The 13,747-nt window shown below is 34.0% G+C and overlaps 1 protein-coding gene across 5 annotated transcripts in view; it reads right to left on the bottom strand.

Moving 5' to 3' along the window:
- The window catches only part of 5-HT2alpha (serotonin receptor), a 31,025-nt gene extending 21,736 nt beyond the window's left edge, over window positions 1–9,289 (bottom strand). The window contains exons 1-2 of one of the 5 annotated variants that reach the window (XM_006561560.3): window positions 9,127–9,289; window positions 7,790–8,086 (exon numbers count right to left, since the gene is read on the bottom strand). The gene's annotated coding sequence lies outside the window, so the exon portion shown is untranslated. Of the gene's footprint in view, window positions 1–7,789 lie in introns of all 5 variants that reach the window. The other 4 variants (XM_006561561.2, XM_006561559.2, XM_026442611.1 and 1 more) reach the window with 4 other exon arrangements.
- Between the last annotated feature and the right edge of the window lie 4,458 nt (window positions 9,290–13,747).

Here is a 13,747-nt window from a genome sequence, read left to right on the forward strand (position 1 = left end):
ACTTCGTGGAGAGTTTGCGGGAGAGGCGTTCTACTGTTTCCTTTGCGAACTTGGGAATATTATGTCAGCGACAAATCCAGCCTCTTAACAGCGACGCGGTTAAACAGTTTCTAATTAAACGCTCGTTGTAATACCCGCTTGAACCTTGCAATAATCGTTCGTTAGAGATGCTCGTTCTCGAGAGCGGCCTTCGAATAACACGTTTCCTTGCTAACTCGTTGGAAAAATTGAATTTTCATTTTCTCTCCCGAGGAGAGACATAGAAAATGGAAAATATAAAAGTTCTCGTGCGTGTGATACGTAAGGGAAGGTTCGATCAACAGCGAAATTGTCCTTCGAAATGGCAAATAACTCGCGGAATCGTTCGAATACTCTCTCGTATTCTTATAACGCGTAAAAAGTTTAAAACATCTCATGTATGAAGTTTAATAACGACAGATGCTTCCTGCACAAATAATCCCACTTTCTCGAAATCCATGCCGCTTTGCTGATGAATACGTAATTGGGAATGGCGCAAGGACTCATTACAAAAACTGCAATTGAATTCTACGAGAAGAATTCTACGAGAGCGTTTTCGCCCCTTTCCTAAATTTCAATTACGTTATTTTTTACGTCAACTTTTTTTTATCCCTCGCATACTTTACTCCCTTTATTTAAAAATATTTTTCTCACTGGAGAAAGATCGTAGATCGTGTAGATCCGCGGGGATCGTTTCATTCTCTCTGCATTCGGATACGCTTCTCCCCTACGTTTCTTAAATATCGCTTGCAATATTTTAAATCCGGTATTTGAATGGAAAACACTACTGCGTTTCGCGAGGAATACCACTTTTATTCTTTATCTTAATAGCTCGAGGAAAGACAACCTTCCACTTGATTGAATCAATCATTCCCTGGAAAAAGTTTCCTCTACGTTTATTGCTCGCCATTCTTCCGTCTTCCAACCGATCGAACACCCTCTAATCGAACGAATAATTTTCAAAATAGGCTCGATCGAGACTCAAAGATAGAAACTTTCTAGAAATTTTCTCCATCCAAGATTTCTACTTCCGCTTTTCCCCTTCGATGAAAAGGGGATCAGGCGGATAAGTTTTTTAACCCGATGAATCTCCTCGATCATCTCTACGAATACCACTAGAATTCCTCTAACAATAACATCTATTTCCCTTCGAAATCGAAAATCTCTTCGAACATCGATCTTTCATCCGCTGTTTATCTTATTCCCTCGCTACTTTTTCGTCAAGGACGACGCCTCGTTTCCGCAAAGGAAGGACACGGGAGCATAAATTACGCATCGATGTAATCCTACCCTTATTCATGCCTCGCCACGAGAACCTTTATGAAACGTTCCTTTGTTCGTTCACTCTTCCTTCCAGATTTATCGACAGAGACCTTTATTCCCGAATTTAACGCAACCCATTGTGTCTGAGAGAGAGAAGGAGAGAGAGAGATATTACAGGAAACAACAGAATGTTGTTTGTTCATGGTCAAAGAGTATGCTCTAAGGAGCAATTCCAATGGCGATAATTAAGAGATTTAAAGAATGCAAAGTATGATGAGATGGACTATATTTGACTTTTAATTAAGAAAATATCGCAATAATGTCGGGGGCAACAAGATGCATATTCTCATTGTCATTTATAGTTATCTCCTTGGAAACTTATCAAAGGTATTCCCCTCGTACTACTTTTCCTCCCCTCCCCCTTCCCGGCGGATGAAACATTCCTTGATTTTCTTTTTTCTTTTCTCTCTCTCATCGGTGCAAACAGCTGGGACGAGAACTGACCGTCTTTTCATTTCTTCGAATCCGTTCGAGTTCCAACTTTTCAGCCAGACCTTATTGCTGCTAATCAAGACGTTTAATTACGAATCTCTTGTCGCGAATCTCCTTGGATCAATAATCAGGGATCGTGCTGTATTCGCTCGTGAATCTTTCCTTTCCAAAAATATTTCGATATCTACTCTTTTTTTTGTTATATACTTTGTTATACTCGATAATACGATATAGGAATCATGATAAAAAAAATATCAATTATTACGAATCTCTTGTTACGAATCTCCTTGGATCAATAATCAGGAATCGTGCTGTATTCGCTCGCGAATCTTTCCTTTCCCCAAAAATATTTCGACATCTACTCTTTTTTTTGTTATATACTTTGTTATACTCGATAATACAATATAGGAATCGTGATAAAAAAAATATCAATTAAAATTCTTTTAAAAATTTCGCAAAATCCTCTAATCTCCACTCCCATCTCTCCTAACTGTATCTCGTTACACAAATTAGGATCTGTTGCATCCCCTGGCAATTAATGCGGCCAGCCAGCGAAAATCCGAAACTGCTTCACGGTTAAGCTGCGTTCCTAATTGTGAACAGTAGACGATCGACGATTCACTTGTAGCAGTGACACGTTGTATACAAACCGATCTCCCTCCGAACGAACATTTTTACCCCTTTATTCTCTTCATATTCAACACAATTTCATCCGTACGCCTAACGGACGAATGCATCTCCAATGATCGGCTACTTTCGTGAACAATGCGCGCAACCTGTATCTATCTCCTTCCTGAATGGCGCGAGAAACATGGAGCGAGATCGATGAAATTTCCACGCGGATGGAACGCAGGCCGGGTCGGTCGATCAATTATATTCTCGACGGAATAACGCGAGGAGGAGTGGAAACGCGTGATATTTCGCGACTCTTGCTTGCCGAAAAAGCGTCGCGTGAACGAAATGGACCGAATTCGGCGAAATTTTTCTGCGATTCTGCGCGATCGAGCGCGCTTTAAATCCGTCGAGCGTCGATAAAATCGTTGCGACATATCGACGCGTTCCCCCGTTAATTTGTACGGTCCATGGAAATCTAGTTGAGGATGGATGGGTGATGGCCGTGTACGGTGGTGATATCAATTAAACCAAGTTGTACGCCGGTGAGTTGGAAAATTTGAATGAAATATCGTTCGCGAACGGACAGAGTCCGGAATACGAAGAAGAAGAAGATACAAAGAGGAACGTGTTGGGAGAGAATCGTGTTTATGGAAATGTGGAGGAGAAGGATGTATAAATGATACGGTTGTGTTTTCGAGGAAACAGTTTTTTTGCGAAAGATAGAATAAAAATCAGATTTTTGATTAAGAGTCAAGAATCTTGATTCTTCGTCGTTCGATATGAATGTGATTTGGAACGCTGTTTCCAATAATACAAGAGAATCGAGGAAGATGTTATCTTCGATTGGCAGTTGGTGAAGAGCCTACTCGAACACTTCTTGAAGATTGAAGTCGCTGGGTTTAAATCTAACCGCAATTTCTCTCATAAAGAGCACATTGCTCTTGTGTACATACACGTGAGTACATAAACTCCGTTTATTGTTTGCAATGCACTTTTGCCTTCTCTGATAATTAAAAGCATCAAATATCACAAATGTATTTTTTTTTTTATAAATCGAATTTATCAAACGACGATTAATTAATTCAATAAATTAATTTCCTCGTCGATGAGTATATCGATGCTAGCCAAGACCGGGAAAAGAAATGGAGAACGATTTCAATTTTCGAGAGCATAATAATCCTTTATCTTAAAGAAGAAGAAATCCACCGACGAAAGAATCCACCGCCTTCTCCTTCCTTCATCCATTTCTCCATTCTACATTCGCACCATTTTTCACTTCCTAGACGTATACATACCAGTAAGACAAACGCCAGAAGAATTACAATCCGATAAATTTGTCCCGTAAGAAAAATATCTTTCCAAAATATGGAGAATTCTTGAAAAATTTATTCATACTTGCTGAAAAATCTCTAGACAAACAAACTTGATTTTTCCATTTAAGAAAATCGTGTATTATTCTATTTAAGAAAAAGAATCTCCATTGCGAGATTTGCAGGCAGATTAAAAAGAAAAAAATATTTCCGCTAAAAGAATCGGCGAGGTAAACGAACCAATTGCGGGATAGCAATTTCCCAGGCACGCAGCAGCCCTACTCGATTCGTTTAGGGAGCGTTCTTAAACGTTCTCATCTTGTAGATTTCTAATTAAGAAACGCGTTTCCGAGCGTTTCCCGTAAACATCCCCATAGCCGAGCACCCCGCGCACCCGTCGTGTTTAATTACCTTTGCAATTACCGTTGCAGGAAACGTTATTTTCCCCAATTGCAAATTGGGGTTGCAAAAACCCATTGGGGGCTGGCCAGTTTAGCTCGAGCCGATAGATAGAGGCGAGAACGTGCTACCAGCAATTTCGGGTATATCTCGGTTACGAGAATTCGTGATGTTATTACTTTCCTGTCAAGCGTTCCTCCACTCCTGGATGAGGCTGCGAATTTTGCCTCGACCAGTTCCGCGGGAATTATTGGAATTATATACGATTAATCCTGTAGCCTGTAGCGGGTAAAGGATGAAATTGGGAGGAGATGTGTCGAACGTGAGAATATGATTGATATTTGTTCGAAAAATTTATAAGTTTGGGGTGGAAAAGATATTTGATAAAAAAGGAGAGGGATATCGATTTGTATATATATGTTTAATTGCTCGATCCATCTCTTGAACATTGAGAAAAGAAACGAATTTAAATTTAATGAAATGAAAATTCTAATAGTTCGATGAAAAAATGGGGGACGTATTTATATAACAAATAAACGACTTTGCACGGCAGATTACGCGTAACGTTATCACGGGCAAAGTGCATCGGCCGTAGTGCAGTGTGTAGGGGGGCAAAGCTTGAATTTAGCTGGTTGGACATGGACCGATGGGAACGAGATACGGATGTAATTTGTTAACGGGGCTGCGTGGAAAATAATACGACTCGATAACGAGATATGATACACAGCGGAGCAGGTTAGTAAGGCCAATGACAGCGTTTCGTGTCACACTGGATTATTCTGTCGCACACCTTTCGTCTGTTTTCAATTGAATATTTGACGAAATCGACGACGAACGAAACGTGAGACGCGTTTTCGAGATGACGCGTTTGACGAATTAAGATAAAGAAATTGGCACGGAATTCAAAGAGTAAATGTCAATTATAAATGTCAATATTGCTTGGATATTTTAAACCGTTTACTTATTGCTTATTCTCTCTCTTGATACTCTTGATTGTTAACAAACGACGTTGGATTTTTTTCTCTTTCTTTAATTCTTCGATCTAATCGAAAGATTTATCCTTGGTAAAATGGAAAAATAATTTTCGATCGAGTCACGATAATGATTTTTGATAAAATAGAGAATGTTTAATTCTCTTTATTCGTCTTTTTTTCTGTTTTTTTTTTTTATTCTCGCCATAAGTACGGTTGAATGAAATACCAATGTTGATGAGCACACGTCCGGAACATTTATAAAATGTTCCCTGACGAATGAAAAGAGATGTTTCGAACAATCGATAATAAAGCAAAACGTTTGCAAGCGTTCTTGCTATCGTGACACACAAATCCATTCTTTCCTCGTGTGCTGCGTATCGTTTCAAACCTTTGATATTTACCCATTTGTATGAATGATTTCTAAACTTGTAAATATCGTAACGAGGAAGAATTGATGCAAATTATTTCATTCATCGTTAATAATTAACCAACTTCAAAAACAACTCGTGTACAAATTAATCACACGTTAAAATTCTTCGGTGATTTCTAGCTATGCTAGAATTTATCAAAATGGAACTTTGTTGAACTGTTGTTCGTACGATTAATCGATATGATAAATTTAAAAGATACTTCATATCGTTCACGATCGATGATAATCTGAAATTTTACGAGCGGCCCTTAAAAGAATCTCTCCTTAGCAAAAATTTTCTTCTTCGGAAGGGTGAAGAATCCTCGAAATATATTCCGTGAATATAAAATCACGAGGGAAAATAAATGGACGAAATCACAGTTTGCTCAATCTATTTCAAAGCGATATGAGAAAGAAGAATAATCGCAGATGCGATCTATTAAATCGTGGTGGTGTCGGTGAAAGGGGTATTCTTATTAATTTATATTAAAAAAAAAAAAGAAAAAAATTCCATTAAAAAAAACTCTACGTTTTATCATATTGAATGAAGCTCATTGAATGCGAGAGAAAAGAATCAGATTCCTCTTAACAAAGGATTCGAGACTATTTAAAAACCGACTAGAGAATGCAAATTGGTGAAACATGCAAAAGACGCAGTGTAATTTTATGAGGCACATGCTGTTTAATAAAATTTAACCAGTTACGTTGTTTCCCTATAGAGATCGTTACGCGAATGTCTTTTACGAGGAGGGACCAAAATTTCTCTAACAAAGACTATCGCGCTTCTAGAAAAATATTAAATTTGCAAGCTTTATGATCAAGCTTTTTCCATAAATTATTTTACCATGATTTCAAATTTTCCATAAGGAGAGAGGTTGAAGTTGAAACGACCAGTTTCCAGTTTCTGTATAAAATTAAAAAAAAAAAAATTCGAAGGAAATTTCAAGGAAAAAAATATTGCGCGGATCGGGAAGTCGATGTGAAATATCGGATTGAAAATCGTCGAAATGTCAATCTCGTAATTACGTTTCACGTGAAATCCGTCAGACCTTCGACACTGAACACTTTCGCGGTCGATACAACAATAACGTTATTGGAAACGAATAAAAATCCATTTCGTTTCCTGAATACGCATGGGGAATCCCTCTTTTCAAGGGTGATCAACCGTGTAACGTGTAAAGATGCGCGAGACAGAAGAGATTTATCGATAAGAAGCAAGAATTTAAATAAGTTTGTGTATCGAATGCTTCATCTTGCACGCGTACTATTTATTGCTAGTCTAATATTGGCAAAGAAAATATATATAACTTACTACGCGATCACTCATATCGAACGAAAGTAAAAGAACGAATTTAAAAACTCAGGGATTGAATTAACGTTTCTATTAAAAAAACGAATAGATACAAATTTTTTTTTGGAGATTTTATTTTAGTAACAAAAAAAGTACGTCGTCTGGAAGAACAATGATACGAATGTGAATTTTTAATAAAATATGTAATTGGTAATATAATGAATAATATTATATAATATGTTGATTACGATATTATATTACAGTTAGATATTTGGTAATTTTTTTGCAATTTCGTTACTTGAAACCGATATCGATGTTTCTATCGAAGAAATTTTTCAAAGATAAGGTTATTCACGAAGAAATTATTAATGAAATGTCATTCGTATCATAACCTGGAATCACGGTTTTCGAAAAATTATTAACCTAACGTACAAAATTTATCATTATATTTTCGATAACAAGAGCACGAAAAAGGAATAAACGACGGGATGGTATAAATTGCTTGTACTTCCGGGCCAGATTAGGTTATAAAGGGGCAACAGATTCATTTTCGTGGTATTGCACTTTGCTATGATAGAATCTGCATCCCATTACGACGAATAGAAAGATATTTTAGATTAAACGTGGATAATATCGAACTTCGATTGCGATTCGTATTAATTGAATTTTTTTCGAGCTTTAATTTGATAGATTGATACTACTTTCGATACTAGTTTCGATTTTAAAATAGAAATTTCAATAAAAATGACTTGATAAAATGAAAATTTCATTATAAAATGAGAAACGTTAGAACGGATGTAGAGGTTAATTTTTCGTAAAAATATTACTCGTTAAACATAATCGTTCAAAATTATAAAATTTGCATATACTTTCTATACAAAAAACAATGCGTATGAAGACAAGAAATATGAAGACAAAACGATATTATGAAGACAAAATATGGAAAGAATGATTATATTTATTCAACACACGTTGCATGCTTAACAGAAAATATTTTATAGAAAGGTTATATATTTACATTTTTTGGTAATTTCTTGAATTCCAGTTTCCAGTTGCAATCTTTTTTCTTCATTACACAATTCTTCGTTCATAATAACATTCTTCTTTTAGATTTTTTCACTGCACTAACAAAAATTCGAATGTCAATGTCACTCACGATATTCACAACACTGCAGCGAGATCACTGCGAGATTCTCTAGAGAAATCGAACTATTTCCGATAATCGATAGTTATGCGATCTGCGCGACAATTATGTCTCGTGGCTAACATCAGGTAGTAAACGGTGGGGACTCGAAGTGATACGGCATCGTGTTGTCTTAAATTTCAAATTGTGAAAAGAATCTAGTTAATAAAACCGACAATCGAATATCTTTATTCTTTCAACGACAAAACAAACTGTGATCGATTGAAATCTCAACCAAGATATGAATTCGCGAATAAAATCGTTGAATAGTTTCATTAAGAATCAAGTGGCTCATTGCGAGGATTCGAATGATTTTTACCGGTTTCATTTTACATCGATTCCATTAAATTTACGATTTTTTCGTGAATAGATCAATCGCGAGTGAAACATATATATATTCGAAACTATTGTATCATCGAATAATTGCATAAATGTAAAAATTCATTAGTGATAATTCGCGCGTAAAATTGTTCCGCGAGATGTCGTTACAATGCCTTTCGATCTGTTTAACGGTTTCGAATTACATGCTTCTTTTTCTCTCACGTGGATTTTGTGACCACATTGTTTTTACCAGTAATCTAGAATGATCAGTGAGGATGTGTAACCTTAGCTCGCTTCACTTGGAACTGGTTCTCACCAGTATGCAGGTAATTTTGAAAACGATTCCTCTTTATCTTGTGTAACGATGTTTTTAGATTAATCGTTACTCGTGCCTTCATTTATAACGACATAAGAGAAACTTTTCGCAAACGACAATTTCGAAATTAACGATCAAGTAGTTCGTGATACTAAATGCTTTTAGAATTATTCGAGATTATTCTCATCGACTTTTCGTTTCTCGAGAAAGCGAAAATGGTTTTTTGAATAGGATCATAGTTTCGAGACGAGCGTGAAACGGGAACGTAGGAATTCGTGATTAAAACTTTTGCGATTTAAATTTCGCTACTATAAATCCTTTTGAATTTCACACGTAATTTTATCGATGTTTTTTTTATGTAATAAATTTCACAATTTCAAAATCGTAAAAAAAAAAAAATGTTCTGTTGTTGTTTTATTGAAACGATAATTGTTACGTATTTTGCGTGCTATTAATTCACTTTGAAACATAATTTCTTTATGTAAATAAAAGAAATTTCCTGAAAAATTTTACGAAAACACCGAACAGTAATTACATATTATTTCTATACGATCACGAATTGAAAAACATTCTATATCGAGGGCAATTTCTTTCTCAACAACCGTCAAAATATATTTATCCCAAATACGCATCCTCGCGGTTTGGCCGCGTGGATCACACTGAAAGCGCGTCGGCTCGGTAGAGGTAGCATTGCCTTACATCTAGGAGTGGGAGAAAGATAGAGAGAGGGACTGCGATGCGCGCCAAAACTTATTCGTTAGAGCTTTAAAGGATTATCATTCTGCTTTTCGTCATCGAGGGTAAGTACTGAATATTATCAACTTTTGCATCGCATGCTTATTTGCTTTTGTAAATGAAACTTGAATGATTATGCATGATATCTCTTTTATAACGAATAATTCTTTTTAATTTTTATTTGAAACACATTATGATTAATATAAAACGATGCAGTACATGATTTATGACATTAATAATGCATAATGAATTGATTGAATATGTTGTATATGATATTAATATTAATAGCAATTACGATGAAGCTATTTGAAATCGATATTGCATTGTTTCGTAGTATGTACATATTATGGATGATAATTTTGATATTTCATGATTTAGAAAATAGCGAGTAATTGTTAATTAATTAATAAGTAATACTTCATTTTTTTTTGCTCGATTTGAAGCAAATCATTTTTATTTATACTCTTTATATACGATACTTCATTCATTTATTCAGATTTTATTTTTTCGCTTATTATTTATTTCATCTTTATTTTTACGCTTGTAATTTCTTTCTTTTTTTAAAAATCTTTATTCATTTTCCTTGTATCACATTTTCAACGAATTTCCTTCTTTTCAATTGTACTAATTTTAATTATCTTTAGCGTACTTCCATATCAGAATAAAATAACTTTTCTTTTTCTCGCTGAAATTAGTCAGAACTTTTTTATTTTCTTCTCCTCAAATACTCTCGTGGAAATTTCAACCACTTAACAGATGATGTTTCTCTCGTCGCAAATAATCTTTTCTCGTTAAAAATTTTAATTGCATCAAAGGTAGGGGGCCAGTGAAAAAAATATTGGGTTCGTTTTTTGTATTCGATTATATTTCAACATTTTTGAGAAAATAAAGTATTCTCATCCTCATTTTCATCGATCTTTTATATTAATCCTCTTAAGAAAGGAAAAAAAAAAGACATTGAAAAATGTTATCCTTTTGCATCGTCGATAATCCCGTGTCGAATTCGTGAATTGACATTCTTGACAGAATTACAGAATCTGATATAAAGTTGAAAAACGATATTCATCTCTGGATAAACCATTAAACTCGGATTATCAAGAAATTTCTTCACCAAATCACCAAACAATGGTAAATTTCGATCTTTCTCGACGAATTTTAGAATTATCGTGATACTCCGATGGAAATACGAGAAATTACAGGATGAAATACTGCGGATGAAATACACCCTGTTACCTTCAGATAAAAAAAGGATTACATTAGGAAAACGCCGCGGGTCGAATCGAAACTTGGCTGTTACGCGAGATTTTATCTGAAACTTTTTTACTTTCCTTCCCGAAACTCTTTCTTTTTCTTTAAATACAAGGAAGGGAAGGGAAAAAAGGACGTGGAAATTCATTTTTAGAATGAAAGATACGAGCCGAGGAAAAAATTCTTCCAATAAAATTTTATTGTAGAAATAATTTCAATTAAAAATAATGGTGATTCACAACTCGGGAATTTTAAAAAACGATTTCATTTAGTAATCGTTCTTTTTTCTTTTTTTCTCTTTCTTGTTCTTCTTTTTTTTTTTTTAAATATGCATGGCACACTTGTTAACAAATTTTTCTCGAACGAAGAATCTCCACTTTCTATTTAACCGTTTCTCTTTACCGATCTTTCTTTTCCTTGCAAATATTTCATCCTTTCTTTAACGTCTTTTCAAAATCGACTTTTTTGTTGAAAATGAAAAGAACGCAAAAACGTTGATGCACGATGTCGATTCAAAAATTTATTTTTCATTCGATTTTACATTAAATATCATTTCATATTAATATATTGTTTTTAAACGATGATGAAAAAAATACATCATCGAATAATTACAAATGATCCATCGATCTCTTTCGAATTTCTTGAAAATTGTAACAAGCAAAAAATTTCGCTTGTTCGAGCTTTATTAAACATGAAAATAAATTCATTTCTAGAATAAATAATAAAATATAATAAATAAATATAATAAATAAATAATGCGTTTCGATTGTAATTCATTATTCGCATCAATAATTTTTCATCTTTTCATCGACAATTATCTTATATATATGTTTTATATATATTTGCAAAATGTATGGTTGTAAAAGTTTCTGTCTTTATCTCTCTTTTTTTTTTAGGAAACGACCTTAGATGCTCGAAATTATTTTTTTTATTATTTCAATATAAATAATAAAAAAATTTTAACTAGTGCAATAAAATGAAACAGCAAATGGAAGAATAATGATTGTAATATTATTTTTGAATATGTTAATTCCAATATGATACATTCTTGTTTCGCTTACATTAAAATTTTACCACGAATTAAATATATTTTTAAAATTTAAAAAGATATTATATATATATATTTTTTCTCTTTAATCTCTTAAATAACAAAAAAATTGTGTAAGCATTCAGAAACTTTATATTTTTCATTATAAAAGAGGAAATTTTTATCTGTTATTTGAACAGTTTTAAAATATTTCGAATAAAAATCATGATGAATAAATAAACAAAACGAAAACGAGATATAATGTATACTATATGTATAAAAATTAATACATATTTTTATACGACAAACAACGATTCCAGAGATTTAAACTGAACTATGAAATTTTTTTTCCATATCCCAGTCTGTTAATCGAATTCGGGAACGCGTTCAATTTATAAATTGGAAAATTATATTGCGCAAGAAGGATGCATTTTTCCCGTGGTTCGTGTTTGTTTTTAAAAATACACGACACGAAAAACTGCGTGCGCCTGCGAACCACCACCACCACCACCAATTTCTCGAATTCCACGGGAACGTTGGAAACAAAACGGAATCGAATCTCGAATATAGGCGAATGAAAAAGGATCATTCTAATCCATCCACCGTGGAATTATCGTGCTCGTTTTCCGTCAAACTTGAAAACTTCCGTAGTTAATCTGAAACGAAACACGAACGTCCATCCCGCGCCTCGGTGTAATTGAAACTGTCCAAACTTCTGTGAGACAAGTTTCAAAGATTTCTTTCCTCCTCTTTCTTCCTTTTTTCTTTTTTTTATTTCAAGATTGAAAGTTCAAGCGGAAATACTCGAAAAGAAAAAGAAAAAAAAAAGAAAAGAAAAGAACGGGGAATCGAAACATGCTTTTTTATTCACGTATATATATAATTTATCGTAGCTTCGATTCATTTTTGTGGAAAAATAATGGAACACGGTGAAAGAAAAATTATCGCGGGAAAATTAAATGGAATTTTATTCTTAAGCTTTCATTCTTCTAAGCTTCTAAAGGAAATTTATCTTGCTCCTTCACTTGAATCACTTCTCGTTCGTGATCACTATTATCCTTCTAAATTTCCTTTCGAGCAGAAAATTGGAATGATTCTATTTTTTTATAAAAAAAAGAAAACAGAAGCTTCGTAATAAGGGAACATTTTTTTAATCGAAAAAAAATTTCTTTTTCTTTTTTTCGTACTAATAAATCTTTAGAATTTTACTCCCGAAAGCGTGGAATTGTTCTGCAATTAAAAAAAAAGAGAGGAAAAAGCTGTATAATCCATAAACTCTTTTTACCAGGTGAATTGTATAATTTTTTGCATCCCTGTCTTATTTACAGCCCATATAAATTCCATTCCATCCTTATTTCTTTTTTTTTCGTTCGTAGCGTATTTTTCCTTCTTACTCGAAATCCTCGCGAGAGATGAATCGAGCTCAGTTCAAACAGATGCATCGATTTCACCACTTCCAATTTAGACTTTCGAATCCGCAAATTTTCAAATATGCCGACCTTTGCACAGTTTTATTTGAACTTGGTCGAGATTTTAAGGGAGGTAAAATTCGGAGCAAGCTTAATTAACTCGGTAAATTAAAAAAGAAATTCGGTTTCATAATTCGGAAGAATTTCAAGATTTCAAGATTATCATATACTGTTTATCTTTCATCAAAATCAAAGTTTCAACTTCAAACATACCTTCTTTTCATCTTTTTCGAAAGCTCGACAACTCGAGCGACTTTGAAACGATTAAAGTTCGAGAAATATAACTAAAAAAAAAAAAAAAAAAAAAAGAAAAAAAAGCGATCGCTTGCGATATACAAGATTTATTAAATTATTACAGCTATTATTATATGAGAATACACAATTTTTACATGTACATTATAATATATTACGTATCTCGCTATTTACTCTCTTCTCCCATCTCCTCATCCCCCATTTCCTCTTGTTCCTCATCTTTATACATACATCTTTCGACACTTTTCCCCCCTCTCGCGTTTCATTTCTGAATATATAAAACGAATATATGATCAGGGAAATTTAGCGAGCGGTAACTCGCTCTTCTTTGATGAATAAGTTAAACGCAATTTACACGGTATTCCGCGGCACTGTAATCCGTGCCATGAAAAGGTTTGCAACCTTGATTTCCAATCATTACACGC

The sequence above is a fragment of the Apis mellifera genome, linkage group LG9 (genome assembly GCF_003254395.2).
Source record: "Apis mellifera strain DH4 linkage group LG9, Amel_HAv3.1, whole genome shotgun sequence".
In the NCBI taxonomy this organism is placed as follows: domain Eukaryota; kingdom Metazoa; phylum Arthropoda; class Insecta; order Hymenoptera; family Apidae; genus Apis; species Apis mellifera.